Source organism: Zea mays, chromosome 4 (assembly GCF_902167145.1).
Source record: "Zea mays cultivar B73 chromosome 4, Zm-B73-REFERENCE-NAM-5.0, whole genome shotgun sequence".
In the NCBI taxonomy this organism is placed as follows: domain Eukaryota; kingdom Viridiplantae; phylum Streptophyta; class Magnoliopsida; order Poales; family Poaceae; genus Zea; species Zea mays.
The window spans coordinates 204,864,582-204,876,888 of NC_050099.1; the positions used below are offsets into that span (position 1 = coordinate 204,864,582).

Consider the following 12,307-nt stretch of genomic DNA (forward strand, 5'->3'; position numbering starts at 1 on the left):
GCGTAACAGAACGCTAAATATAACACTGTGTATTACCAAGTTATGCAAGTATTAGGTGGTACTCCTTGTTTGGCCATTCCATCATTTTGTTGCTACATGAGGCATTTCAAGATTTTTTTTACAGAATTTCACCTTAGCTTTACCTTCATTTGATGTATGTGTTTGCTTTTTCATATCAAAGAATGCAGCCCCTTGCAAACCTTCATTCATGCTATTCTGAACCTGAAGATCATGATTCAACATAGCATGATCCCTCTAATACAGAGTGCCTGCTCTTAGCCGGAGGAATCAGATCCTGCTGTCATAGTGTCATGCGACGAAGTGACGTCGTGTTGTTGTCAACACTTTTGCTTTCTGTATGGACTCGTGTATTTACAATCGGAGTCAAAGGTCTCAACTCTCAATTTACATACATGGACAACATTCAACTCTACTCATTTACCTTTAAATTTTGTGTCGTGTGTATATATGATCCCTCCGCTGCCGCAAGGCGAGCGGCTCGATGACCGCGCGCTGCCACTCCACCACTGGCCCTCGGAGATTGCTCCCTCCTCGAGACTGTCCCCTCCACCTCATGCGGCACCTAGACGAGCGAGCTCACACCATAGGGCCAGCGCACTCGACCGCGACCCGAGTTTCGCTTCGATGCTATCCCGAACGGCTAGCGGATGTTGTCCTCCATCTCATAGTAATATAACACTCATTTGTATATAAGTTATTGTGATATTATATGTTCTCATTACTGATAGTCGCCTAGAGGGGGGGTGAATAGGGCGAAACTGAAATTTACAAAGTTAATCACAACTACAAGTCGGGTTAGCGTTAGAAATATGATCGAGTCCGCGAGAGAGGGTGGAAAACAAATCGCAAGCAAATAAGAAGTGTGACACGCGGATTTGTTTTACCGAGGTTCGGTTCTCGCAAACCTACTCCCCGTTGAGGAGGCCACAAAGGCCGGGTCTCTTTCAACCCTTTCCCTCTCTCAAACGGTCCCTCGGACCGAGTGAGTTTTCTCTTCTCAATCACTTGGAACACAAAGTTCCCACAAGGATCACCACAAGATTGGTGTCTCTTGCCTCAATTACAAGTGAGTTTGATCGCAATGAAAGATTGAAAGAAAGCACGATTGCAAAAAGCCAAGCGACAAGAGCGACAAATAACACACGGATCACTTTCTCTCTCAAGTCACTAATCACTAATGATCTCTTTTCTCAATTGTGAAACTTGGAGAGATGGAGACTTTGAATGTGTCTTGGAAAGGATTGCTAGCTCTTGTATTGAATGTTGAAGGTTGGAATGCTTGGATGAAGTGAATGGAGGTGGTTGGGTTGGTATTTATAGCCCCCAACCACTTCCTAGCCGTTGCTCCATTCTGCCGACCGCGGACGGTCCGCCCTCCTGGTCCGGACGGTCCGCGCCTGTAGATCAACGGCTGAAAATGCAACGGTCAGCAGTAACGGCTATATCAACGGCTATATTGCATTTAATGCGTCGTCAGATGTCAGATAAAGCCTGGCGCGGATGGTCCGGTCGTGCACCCCGGACGGTCCGCGCGGACGCTAAAATTCATTTTACCGAACCCGTTACCTTCGGGTTTTTCGGTTCCTCACCTACCGGACGGTCCGCGCCTGAGGCCGGACGGTCCGCGCGAGGTCTCAGACGGTCCGCGCTTATCCTCCGGACGGTCCATAGTGCAGACTCAGATTTTTGCATTGGTTCTGTCCGAGGGTCATCCTTGTGTCGCGGACGGTCCGCCACAAGGGCCCGGACGGTCCGCGCTTGGCCTATTTTTCCAAAAAGCTTCTCCTGTCCGGAATAATCTACGGTATTCCGGACAGTCGATTTAGTATAGTTGTAGATGAACCTTTGATACCTGTAGAACATATAGTCTAGAGCAAACTAGTTAGTCCAATTATTTGTGTTGGGCAATTCAACCACCAAAATCAATTAGGAAGTAGGTGTAAGCCTAATTCCCTTTCAATCTCCCCCTTTTTGGTGATTGATGCCAACACAAACCTAAGCAAATATAAAAGTGCATAATCGAACTAGTTTGCATAATGTAAGTGCAAAGGTTGCTTGGAATTGAGCCAATAAGAATTCTTGCATGGATTGTTTCTTTATTTTTAACATTTTGGACCACTTTTGCACCACATGTTTTGTTTTTGCAAATTCTTTTGTAAATCCATTTCAGAGATCTTTTGCAAATAGTCAAAGGTAAATGAATAAGAGTTTGCAAAGCATTTTCAAGATTTGAAATTTTCTCCCCCTGTTTCAAATGCTTTTCCTTTGACTTAACAAAACTCCCCCTAAATGAGATCCACCTCTTAGTGTTCAAGAGGGTTTTGATATATCATTTTGAAATACTACTTTCGCCCCCTTCTTGAACATAGTAGAATACCAATTGAAAATACTCTTTGAAAAACTAAGTTTTTGAAATTGGTGGTGGTGCGGTCCTTTTGCTTTGGGCTCATACTTTCTCCCCCTTTGGCATGAATCGCCAAAAAACGGAATCATTAGAGCCCATTAAGTACTATCTTCCCCTTTGGTCATAACTAAATGAGTTAAGATTATACCAAAGACGAAGTCCGGTCCTTTTGCTTTGGGCTCGTACTCTCTCCCCCAAAGACAAGGTCCTTTTCTTGGAGCGATGGCGAAGGATGAGTTACGGAGTGGAAGCCTTTGTCTTCGCCGAAGACTCCAATTTCCTTTCAATACACCTATGACTTGGTTTGAGATACACTTGAAAAACACATTAGTCATAGCATATGAAAGAGATATGATCAAAGGTATATAAATGAGCTATGTGTGTAAGTTAGCAAAAGAAATTTCTAGAATCAAGAATATTGAGCTCATGCCTAAGTTTGGTAAAAGATTGTTCATCAAGTGGCTTGGTAAAGATATCGGCTAATTGATCTTTAGTATTAATGTAAGAAATCTCGATATCTCCCTTTTGTTGGTGATCCCTAAGAAAATGATACCGAATGGCTATGTGCTTAGTGCGGCTATGCTCGACGGGATTGTCGGCCATTTTGATTGCACTCTCATTATCACATAGCAAAGGGACTTTGGTTAATTTGTAACCGTAGTCCCGCAGGGTTTGCCTCATCCAAAGCAATTGCGCGCAACAATGACCTGCGGCAATGTACTCGGCTTCGGCGGTGGAAAGAGCGACCGAATTTTGCTTCTTTGAAGCCCATGACACCAAGGATCTTCCCAAGAACTGGCAAGTCCCCGATGTGCTCTTCCTATTTATCTTACACCCTGCCCAATCGGCATCCGAATAACCAATCAAATCAAAAGTGGATCCCCGAGGGTACCAAAGCCCAAACTTAGGTGTATAAGCCAAATATCTCAAGATTCGTTTTACGGCCGTAAGGTGGGATTCCTTAGGGTCGGATTGGAATCTTGCACACATGCAAACGGAAAGCATAATGTCCGGTCGAGATGCACATAAATAGAGTAATGATCCTATCATCGACCGGTATACCTTTTGATCCACGGACTTACCTCCCGTGTCGAGGTCGAGATGCCCATTTGTTCCCATGGGTGTTTTGATGGGCTTGGCATCCTTCATTCCAAACTTGCTTAGGATGTCTTGAGTGTACTTCGTTTGGCTAATGAAAGTGCCCTCTTGAAGTTGCTTGACTTGGAATCCTAGAAAATACTTCAACTCTCCCATCATAGACATCTCGAATTTCTTTGTCATGATCCTACTAAATTCTTCACATGTAGATTCGTTAGTAGACCCAAATATAATATCATCAACATAAATTTGGCATACAAACAAATCATTGTCAAGAGTTTTAGTGAATAAAGTAGGATAGGCCTTGCCGACTTTGAAGCCATTAGCAATAAGGAAATCTCTTAGGCATTCATACCATGCTCTTGGGGCTTGCTTGAGCCCATAAAGCGCCTTAGAGAGCCTATAGACATGGTTTGGATACTCACTATCTTCAAAGCCGGGAGGTTGCTCAACATAGACCTCTTCCTTGATTGGTCCGTTGAGGAAGGCACTTTTCACGTCCATTTGATAAAGCTTAAAGCCATGGTAAGTAGCATAGGCCAATAATATGCGAATTGACTCAAGCCTAGCTACGGGTGCATAGGTTTCACCGAAATCCAAACCTTCGACTTGGGAATATCCCTTGGCCACAAGTCGTGCTTTGTTCCTTGTCACCACACCATGCTCATCTTGCTTGTTGCGGAAGACCCATTTGGTTCCTACAACATTTTGGTTAGGACGTGGAACCAAATGCCATACCTCATTCCTTGTGAAGTTGTTGAGCTCCTCTTGCATTGCCATCACCCAATCCGAATCTTGAAGTGCTTCCTCCACCCTGTGTGGCTCAATGGAGGAAACAAAAGAGTAATGCTCACAAAAATGTGCAACCCGAGATCGAGTAGTTACCCCCTTATGAATGTCGCCGAGAATGGTGTCGACGGGGTGATCTCGTTGGATTGCTTGGTGGACTCTTGGGTGTGGCGGCCTTGGTTCTTCCTCATCCTCCTTTTCTTGATCATTTGTATCTCCCCCTTGATCATTGCCATTATCTTGAGGTGGCTCATCTTCTTGATTTTGTCCTTCATCAACTTGAGCCTCATCCTCATTTTGAGTTGGTGGAGATGCTTGCGTGGAGGAGGATGGTTGATCTTGTGCATGTGGAGGCTCTTCGGATTCCTTAGGACACACATCCCCAATGGACATGTTCCTTAGCGCTATGCATGGAGCCTGTTCTTCACCTATCTCATCAAGATCAACTTGCTCTACTTGAGAGCCGTTAGTCTCATCAAACACAACGTCACAAGATACTTCAATAAGTCCTGAGGACTTGTTAAAGACTCTATATGCCCTTGTGTTTGAGTCATATCCTAGTAAAAAGCCTTCTACAGTTTTAGGTGCAAATTTAGATTTTCTACCTCTTTTAACAAGAATAAAGCATTTGCTACCAAAAACTCTAAAATATGAAATGTTGGGCTTTTTACCGGTTAGGAGTTCATAGGATGTTTTCTTGAGGATTCGGTGAAGATATAACCGGTTGATGGCGTAGCAGGCGGTGTTGACCGCTTCGGCCCAAAACCGGTCCGGTGTCTTGTACTCATCAAGCATGGTTCTTGCCATGTCCAATAGAGTTCGATTCTTTCTCTCCACTACACCATTTTGTTGTGGCGTGTAGGGAGAGGAGAACTCATGCTTGATGCCCTCCTCCTCAAGGAAGCCTTCGATTTGAGAGTTCTTGAACTCCGTCCCGTTGTCGCTTCTTATTTTCTTGATCCTTAAGCCGAACTCATTTTGAGCCCGTCTCAAGAATCCCTTTAAGGTCTCTTGGGTTTGAGATTTTTCCTGTAAAAAGAATACCCAAGTGAAGCGAGAATAATCATCCACTATTACAAGACAATACTTACTCCCGCCGATGCTTATGTAAGCAATCGGGCCGAATAGATCCATGTGGAGTAGCTCAAGCGGCCTGTCGGTCGTCATGATGTTCTTGTGTGGATGATGGGCTCCAACTTGCTTTCCCGCCTGGCATGCGCTACAAATCCTGTCTTTCTCAAAATGAACATTTGTTAATCCTAAAATGTGTTCTCCCTTTAGAAGCTTATGAAGATTCTTCATCCCAACATGAGCTAGTCGGCGATGCCAGAGCCAACCCATGTTAGTCTTAGCAATTAAGCATGTGTCGAGTTCAGCTCTATCAAAATCTACTAAGTATAGCTGACCCTCTAACACACCCTTAAATGCTATTGAATCATCACTTCTTCTAAAGACAGTGACACCTACATCAGTAAAAAGACAGTTGTAGCCCATTTGACATAATTGGGAAACGGAAAGCAAGTTGTAATCTAATGAATCAACAAGAAAAACATTGGAAATAGAATGGTCAGGAGATATAGCAATTTTACCAAGACCTTTGACCAAACCTTGATTTCCATCCCCGAATGTGATGGCTCGTTGGGGATCTTGGTTTTTCTCATATGAGGAGAACATCTTTTTCTCCCCAGTCATGTGGTTCGTGCACCCGCTGTCGAGTATCCAACTTGAGCCCCCGGATGCATAAACCTACAACACAATTTTAGTTCTTGACTTTAGGTACCCAAATGGTTTTGGGTCCTTTGGCATTAGACACAAGAACTTTGGGTATCCAAACACAAGTCTTGGAGCCCTTTTGCTTGCCCCCAACATATTTGGCAACTATCTTGCCGGATTTGTTAGTCAACACATAAGATGCATCAAAAGTCTTAAATGAAATGTTATGCTCATTTGATGTAATAGGAGTTTTCTTAGGCAACTTAGCACGGGTTGGTTGCCTAGAGCTAGATGTCTCACCCTTATACATAAAAGCATGATTAGGGCCAGAGTGAGACTTCCTAGAAAGAATTCTCCTAATTTTGCTCTCAGGATAACCGGCAGGGTATAAAATGTAACCCTCGTTATCCTGAGGCATGGGAGCCTTGCCCTTGACAAAATTAGACAAGTTCTTAGGAGGGGCATTAAGTTTGACATTGTCTCCCCTTTGGTAGCCAATGCCATCCTTGATGCCAGGGCGTCTCCCATTATAGAGCATACTTCTAGCAAATTTAAACTTTTCATTTTCTAAGTTATGCTCGGCAATTTTAGCATTTAATTTAGCTATATGATCATTTTGTTGTTTAATTAAAGACATGTGATCATGAATAGCATTAATATCAACATCTCTACATCTAACACAAATAGAAGTGTGCTCAACGGTAGATGTAGAGGGTTTGCAAGATTTTAGTTCTACAACCTTAGCATGCAATATTTCATTCTTACTTCTAAGGTCGGAAATAGTGGCATTGCAAACATCAAAATCTTTAGTCTTAGCAATCAAATTTTCATTTTCTAATCTAAGACTAGCAAGAGAAATGTTCAATTCTTCAATCCTAGCAAGCAAATCATCATTATCATTTCTAGGGTTGGGAATTGAAACATTGCAAACATGAGAATCAACCTTAGCTAACAAATTAGCATTTTCATTTCTAAGGTTGTCTATTGTTTCATGGCAAGTACTTAGCTCACTAGATAATTTTTGACATTTCTCAATTTCAAGAGCATAAGCATTTTTAACCTTAACATGTTTCTTATTTTCCTTGATTAGGAAGTCCTCTTGGGAGTCTAAGAGATCATCCTTTTCATGGATAGCACTAATTAGCTCATTTAATTTTTCCTTTTGTTCCATGTTAAGGTTGGCAAAAAGGATACGCAAATTATCTTCCTCACCACTAGCATTATCATCACTAGACGATTCATATTTAGTGGAGGAGTTGGATTTAACCTTCTTCCGTTTGCCGTCCTTTGCCATGAGGCACTTGTGGCCGACGTTGGGGAAGAGAAGTCCCTTGGTGACGGCGATGTTGGCGGCGTCCTCGTCGTCGGAGGAGTCGCTTGAGCTTTCGTCGGAGTCCCACTCCCGACAAACATGGGCATCGCCGCCCTTCTTCTTGTAGTACCTCTTCTTCTCCTTTCTTCTCCCCTTCTTGTCGTCGCCCCTGTCACTATCACTTGATAATGGACATTTAGCAATAAAGTGACCGGGCTTACCACACTTGTAGCAAACCTTCTTGGAGCGGGACTTGTAGTCTTTCCCTCTCCTTTGCTTGAGGATTTGGCGGAAGCTCTTGATGACGAGCGCCATTTCCTCATTGTCGAGCTTGGAGGCGTCTATAGGTTGTCTACTCGGTGTAGACTCCTCCTTTTCCTCCGTCGCCTTAAATGCCACCGGTTGCGCCTCGGACGTGGAGGGTTCATCAAGCTCGTTGATTTTCCTTGAGCCCTTGATCATACATTCAAAGCTCACAAAATTCCCGATAACTTCCTCGGGGGTCATTTTAGTGTATCTAGGATTACCACGAATTAATTGAACTTGAGTGGGGTTAAGGAAAATGAGAGATCTTAGAATAACCTTAACCACCTCGTGGTCGTCCCACTTTACGCTCCCGAGGTTGCGCACTTGGTTCACCAAGGTTTTGAGCCGGTTGTACATGTCTTGTGGCTCTTCCCCTTGGCGAAGACGAAAACGACCGAGCTCCCCCTCGATCGTTTCCCGCTTGGTGATCTTGGTGAGTTCATCACCTTCGTGCGCCGTCTTGAGTAGGTCCCAAATCTCCTTTGCATTCTTCAACCCTTGCACTTTGTTGTATTCCTCCTTGCTTAGAGAGGCGAGGAGTATGGTTGTGGCTTGGGAGTTGAAGTGCTCGATTTGGGCCACTTCGTCCGTATCGTAGTCTTCATCCCCTACGGATGGTACCTGTACTCCAAACTCAACAACATTCCATATACTTTTGTGGAGTGAGGTTAGATGGAATTTCATTAAATCACTCCACATTGCATAATCTTCGCCATTAAAGGTTGGCGGTTTGCCTAATGGAACAGAAAGTAATGGAGTATGTCTAGATGTACGAGGGTAGTGTAGGGGGATCTTACTAAACTTCTTGCGCTCTTGGCGCTTAGAAGTTACGGACGGCGCATCGGAGTCGGAGGTAGATGTTGATGAAGTGTCGGTCTCGTAGTAGACCACCTTCCTCATCCTCTTGTGCTTGTCGCCTTTCCGATGCGGCTTGTGGGAAGAAGATTTTTCCTTCCTTTCCTTGTGGTGAGAAGAAGATTTCTTCTCCTTCCCTTTGTTGGAGGAGCTCTTCTTCTTCTCCTTCCTCTTGATGCGGGACTCTTCCGATGAAGTGCTCCCGTGGCTTGTAGTGGGCTTTTCGCCGGTCTCCATCTCCTTCTTGGCGTGATCTCCCGACATCACTTCGAGCGGTTAGGCTCTAATGAAGCACCGGGCTCTGATACCAATTGATAGTCGCCTAGAGGGGGGTGAATAGGGCGAAACTGAAATTTACAAAGTTAATCACAACTACAAGTCGGGTTAGCGTTAGAAATATGATCGAGTCCGCGAGAGAGGGTGGAAAACAAATCGCAAGCAAATAAGAAGTGTGACACGCGGATTTGTTTTACCGAGGTTCGGTTCTCGCAAACCTACTCCCCGTTGAGGAGGCCACAAAGGCCGGGTCTCTTTCAACCCTTTCCCTCTCTCAAACGGTCCCTCGGACCGAGTGAGTTTTCTCTTCTCAATCACTTGGAACACAAAGTTCCCACAAGGATCACCACAAGATTGGTGTCTCTTGCCTCAATTACAAGTGAGTTTGATCGCAATGAAAGATTGAAAGAAAGCACGATTGCAAAAAGCCAAGCGACAAGAGCGACAAATAACACACGGATCACTTTCTCTCTCAAGTCACTAATCACTAATGATCTCTTTTCTCAATTGTGAAACTTGGAGAGATGGAGACTTTGAATGTGTCTTGGAAAGGATTGCTAGCTCTTGTATTGAATGTTGAAGGTTGGAATGCTTGGATGAAGTGAATGGAGGTGGTTGGGTTGGTATTTATAGCCCCCAACCACTTCCTAGCCGTTGCTCCATTCTGCCGACCGCGGACGGTCCGCCCTCCTGGTCCGGACGGTCTGCGCCTGTAGATCAACGGCTGAAAATGCAACGGTCAGCAGTAACGGCTATATCAACGGCTATATTGCATTTAATGCGTCGTCAGATGTCAGATAAAGCCTGGCGCGGACGGTCCGGTCGTGCACCCCGGACGGTCCGCGCGGACGCTAAAATTCATTTTACCGAACCCGTTACCTTCGGGTTTTTCGGTTCCTCACCTACCAGACGGTCCGCGCCTGAGGCCGGACGGTCCGCGCGAGGTCTCAGACGGTCCGCGCTTATCCTCCGGACGGTCCATAGTGCAGACTCAGATTTTTGCATTGGTTCTGTCCGAGGGTCATCCTTGTGTCGCGGACGGTCCGCCACAAGGGCCCGGACGGTCCGCGCTTGGCCTATTTTTCCAAAAAGCTTCTCCTGTCCGGAATAATCTACGGTATTCCGGACAGTCAATTTAGTATAGTTGTAGATGAACCTTTGATACCTGTAGAACATATAGTCTAGAGCAAACTAGTTAGTCCAATTATTTGTGTTGGGCAATTCAACCACCAAAATCAATTAGGAAGTAGGTGTAAGCCTAATTCCCTTTCAATTACAACGCACGAGCCTCATCTATTAACACATTGATTATTAAATTAAATTTGTTACCTCTCATATTATGCTCAGATTACTTACATATCTTCTAGCAATTTCAAATGGGATGTTATACAGAATATTAGAAATCCTTCATTGAAACGAGCTTCCTACTCATGTATCTTTATATATTTTTCCAGCATGCTCTTATCATATTAATACGAGGTAGTGGTGTTCGTTTTAAACTCTTGCATCTTGCAACATTACTCCTGCAGAAATGATGTCACAAACTCATTGTATAATTTCTCTGATGGATATATGATTAAAGAATGGAGCTGCTCTAGATATCACTAAGACTGCACCTGTTTTTCTCTACTACTTATTACAGCTGCAAGGGTAGCCTGCCTCTCTGGTTCTGTCGTTTTGCCTTCGGTCAATCTGGACCGTCCGATCACATGGGCCCACAGCTGACCGCCGCCCAGTAACCTTCGAGCTCTGAATCAATCACGCGTAATCCTTGCTCCGCCAGCCGCAACCACCTCCGCCCGCGGCCCACCCGCATTGCTAGGGACGCTCAGAGTCTTCTCCCAACCGATGATGTTGATCTCTAGCAGTGGTTTCGTGTGTCGCCCTCTCCACGTTCTTGCATTCGCCATTCCCATTCCATTCCCCTCGCGATTTAACATTTATGGAAATATACAAGAGTACCTCAACCTATTATGGAAAAAATAGATTAAATAAACAGTTATGCTTATGTTTATTTTATATTTATTGATTTGAATATCTAAACTATGATGTTCTATGAAAGATCATTCTTGATTTTTTGCCTTTAAATTGTCTTGTTAAATCTTGTATACTACACTACTAGGTGAGTGCTCGTGCGTCACAGGACCGAGTTTCTCTACAACGTCATCCCGGACGGCTCGTGGATGTCGTTCTCCATCTCATAACAGTATAACACACATTTGTATATATAAGTTATCGAGCTATTATATGATCCCGTTGCAACGCACGAGCGCTGACCTAGTTAGTAGAAAATGTGCCGAAAGGCTCCAACAAATGAGGTAAGTAGAAACATTTGTGTTTAATACAAGAAACCAGTGACACATCAAAACAGAAAATAGTAGACCGATGCTCATTGCATAGATGAAACAATTCTCGTTAATGCCACCACATCTCTGAAATCTAACATGCGAATATAATTTTCAAGATTCATCATAGCTTTCATTCAGCAGTTAGTAAACAAAATCAGGGTAGCTTTTATTCAGCGTTTAGTAAGCAAAATCAGGGATGAACATACTAAAAAAGTGCATACAGTAAGGTTTCTAGATGAGGGCAATGCCCAAACATACAACACGTGAACATCGGTGAGAGCACCTAGCGGGGGTGAATAGGTGATCCTTCAAAAATCAACCCAAAACACAAACTTGATCTAAAATATTAGAGTTAATGAAATATAAACCAAGTTTGAGACAAGAAGAAGAGAGAAAACTTCACTTGATTGCTCTTCCAAGATATGAATTATACTAAGAGCAATATCACAAGTGAATAGAAAAGTTGGGAAGAAGGAAAATCGTGAGAAAGTAGTGAGACAAACGATTTTTATCTCTATTCAGCCAAGCCAACATCCACGTTGTGGTGTCCTATCTTGGATAAAGGTTGCACGCAACCTCTCTCAAGCGATCACGTAGATCAAACTTGAGTGCCACAGTTATTCCCTTATATTAAGAGTTGTTCCTGTTCGTAATAAGGAATCTGCACTTGGAGTCTCTTGTATCCTTACAAAAGATCAAAGTTACAACTTAGAGTAGGGTAGGGAAAAGAGTACACACACAATAGCAAAATCACAGCAACACACATAAGAGCAAAACCACAGCAACACACACAAGAGAGAAGATCACAAGTGCACAAAGTAACAAGAACAACTAAGAAATGTCACTCAGATCTCACTAAATCACTAGAACGCTTTGTTGCAGAGTGTCAGAGTGTTGTTGTGCTCTTTGAGTACTTGGGTGCTGAACGAAGGTGCCTAGGGGCTCTATTTATAGCCTCAAGTGGCATAGGAGCCGTTGCCTCCTTACTTGTAAAAATGCAGATTTGGGTTGTCTGCGGGCACACTAGACCGGTCCGGTGCACCACAAGACCGGGTCCACGTGCCAACAGTCTGGGATCTAATTGGGAGCCTTCTTCATCTAGCGGGCACTGACTATTCCGGTGCGCCACCAGACCGAGCCTATTCGTTGTCTCGTTAGTGCGTGGGAAGTTGACCGTTGGAGGCG

The 12,307-nt window shown here is 44.0% G+C and overlaps 1 non-coding gene across 1 annotated transcript; it reads right to left on the reverse strand.

Annotated features, from left to right (window-relative positions):
- Positions 1–11,157: 11,157 nt before the first annotated feature.
- Positions 11,158–11,255, reverse strand: LOC111591408 (small nucleolar RNA R64/Z200 family). The gene has a single exon (XR_004858042.1). It is a non-coding gene; the product is annotated as a small nucleolar RNA R64/Z200 family (small nucleolar RNA).
- Between the last annotated feature and the right edge of the window lie 1,052 nt (positions 11,256–12,307).